A 3,064-nucleotide genomic window follows, 5' to 3' on the forward strand; every position below is an offset into this window, starting at 1 on the left:
TTTTGTGAGAAAGCAAATGTAAATATGGATTCTGGGCTCTCGTTTCCCCCAAGTTGGCTTTTGTTGTTGTTGTTGTTGTTTGTTTGTTTGTTTGTTGAAATAAGGTTTCTCTGTGTAGCTCTGGTGCTCCTGGAACTTGCCCTCTAGACCAGGCTGGCCTCAAACTCAGAAATCTGCCTGCCTCTGCCTCCTGACTGATAAGATTAAAGGTGTGCACCAACCCCGAGGTCCTCTAAATTGCTGCTTGGCCCGGCCTTGTGTCATCCCTGTGAGCTTCTGAAAGTTACTTCATTTCTCTGCATCTTGGTTTTCTCATATTTAGAAAGGAAATAATATTAGCTCCCCTGTTAGTTGGCCTCTGTGGCTATGATAGAATCCCTGAGCAAAGCAAGCTAAAGGAAGGAAGATTGGCTTTGGTTCATGTTTTCAGGAGGTGAGTCATGGATGTACAAGGTAACATACATACATACGTATGTCTCAGTAGCTCAGGGCGTGTGCCCAGTACTTAATAAACAATAATTCTTTTTTTCCTCAGAGTGATTTTATTGCTTCTGTACACAACAGCACTTATGCCCCGAGAGCAGAGGCTGTGGACGACTCATGTTTCCAATTGGGTGGTAGCGTCCACTTAGTCTTCTAGTATGGGGCCAATCGGTGAATCAGGCAGAATTTAGCATCCTTATTCTTTCTGTTCCTCTCAAGGTGCTTTCTTAATCAAATCGTAGAGATCCTCAGGGAGATCAGGGGCAAGGCCTTTGGACTTACGGATTCTCAAGATTTTATTTCCAGTCACAAAAGGGAACTGGGCCACACCATGTATGAGTCCCTCAGGATCACACGTATCTGGGAGGGAGGCAGGCCTTTCTTGGCCAATTTGTAAATCTGTTCCTTCGTGTCGTCAGACAACAACTTCAGCCACTTGGGGACAACACAGCGGTAGGGTATCGCTGACTGGGACAGACCCTTTCTGGGAGCTTACATGTGACTCTTCATGGCGGAGGCTAAATTAATTCTTATTCACTGATGATTTGGCAAAATGTACAAGAAGCTTTGGTGGTAGGCGAATCTCTTCTAGGTTTCTGGATCCTGGAAATGGTGGATAGACACATTCTCAACTGCTCAGAGGTTAAGAAGGCAGGTTTTGGGATGAACCAAATGAAGGTAAAGACATCCTTCCAGTGCCAGATTAAGAAATGTATAAATGGGGCTTGGGGATTTAGCTCAGTGGTAGAGCGCTTGCCTAGCAAGCACAAAGCCCTGGGTTCGGTCCCTAGCTCCGAAAAAAAAGAAAAAAAGAAATCTATAAATGACAGTCAAATGAAACACTCAGGTGCCTGGCTATGGGGGAGTCCCACATCTTCTGGAAGCTCCTAGAAACGCTTTGAGGGACAGGATGCCAGCGTGTTTCTCTTAGTTCTAAACCCACTCCTACCCACAGGGTTGAGATTCCAAAGGTAACGTGGAACAGAGAAAGCATCTTCATCTAAGACCAGGGAAGCGAAAGCCACCTCCAGGAAGCTGGGGAAAGACATCCAGAAAGGTCTCTATGCGATTAAAAAAAAAATTTTTTGAAATCCAACAAGCCAGCAGTATCTGGAAGCAGTCACAAAGATATAGCCTGGGTTTCTCAGGGCAGGAAGCTCAGGGACCTCTCAGAAAATTGGAGGTATGCTACCGGCATCGGTGCTGTGTGATGGGTGACAGTCTCATCCATGAACACACAGAAGACAGAAGGAAAGAGAACCTCTAGGAACAGGAGACAACCCTGACCCAGGGGCCAGGGAAGGCTCCCCTGGGCACATGGGCAGCTTTGGGAGTGGCTGCTTTTGTCTTTTGTCTTCCTGGTTATCTTTCTGGTGCTGACTGTATTTAAGGGGAAGAATCCTATTTATAACTTGTAGGGAGTAACCGTGTGAGAAACGAGCTTCCATTCTAAATGCTTGTCCATAAAATAAGAACCAGGGTAATTTTCAGTGTGCGTGATTTTTCTATTTGAGGCACAAAAGGCTATTTCAAAAATCACAAAGGAGGTGATTTTAATGAGAACGATTTAAAATTGACGGCCTTCCAGGCTCCTAGACTGGCAGTCATTTATACGCACATACTCGTTTCGAAAATAAACGGTTCCAAGCTTTCATTCAAATATAACATGTTAAAATAGACTCATCCTTCCATTCCACCACCCAAATCCCCTTCTCCAATAAACCTCATCTTGGGAAATGACACCACATGGTCCCCAGAAGAGGGATCTTGGCTCACCTCCTTCCTTCTTCTCATCTCATTAATTCTCTTGTAACTAACATTCACCAAGTGCCAGGTATTCTGTGTGGTTTTCACAGAGCTTGGAATTAAGCGGAGAAATTAACATTGCTCAAACATTCCCACCCATGAACACACAAATGACAGAAGGAAAGAGAACCTCTAGGGAACAGGAGACAACCCTGACCCAGGGGCCAGGGAAGGCTCCCCTGGGCACATGACCCTTGTTTTGACTTCACTCTCCCGGTGCTGAGGACCAGGTGCCAGACACAATCAAGTGTGCGCTCTTGAAGGGGTACTGCCACTGCTGTCATTCCTCCGCCTAGATATTTCTGACTTGTGTTCCCTCATGACAGCCTTAATGACATCTTGACATCCTCTTGACAACTCTAAGCATGCATCTCTTTCAAGCCAGTCTTGGGAAAATTCCCCTTAAGTAGTACGCAGAGAGCATCTTGGTTACCTCTATTCATCAACATGTATATATTGACAATAATGCATTTGTATTTCTAGTTATCATATACATTCCACATTTGTAAAAGTTAAAAATCCCAATGCTGTGTTTTTACACTGTAGATCCATTTGCTGATAATATTTGACACTAATGCTATAATATGTTTCCAGTTGTTATTCTGAGTTTAACAGTTTGGTGGGGGAAACTTGATACAATGTGTTTCATTTAACATTGTCATGGAACTGTTACGCAAGTCTAGATCTAGACTTTTCTCATTTAGGTCCCAGGGCTTAATGCTACAGCTGGAAAGAGATCTCCCAGAGACACTTAGCCCCAGAAAGATTATGCTTC

The 3,064-nt window shown here is 44.3% G+C and overlaps 1 pseudogene; it reads right to left on the reverse strand.

Annotated features, from left to right (window-relative positions):
• Positions 1-567: 567 nt before the first annotated feature.
• LOC116884442 lies at positions 568-981 on the reverse strand (annotated as a pseudogene).
• Positions 982-3,064: the final 2,083 nt, after the last annotated feature.

Source organism: Rattus rattus, chromosome 1 (assembly GCF_011064425.1).
Source record: "Rattus rattus isolate New Zealand chromosome 1, Rrattus_CSIRO_v1, whole genome shotgun sequence".
Taxonomy (NCBI): domain Eukaryota; kingdom Metazoa; phylum Chordata; class Mammalia; order Rodentia; family Muridae; genus Rattus; species Rattus rattus.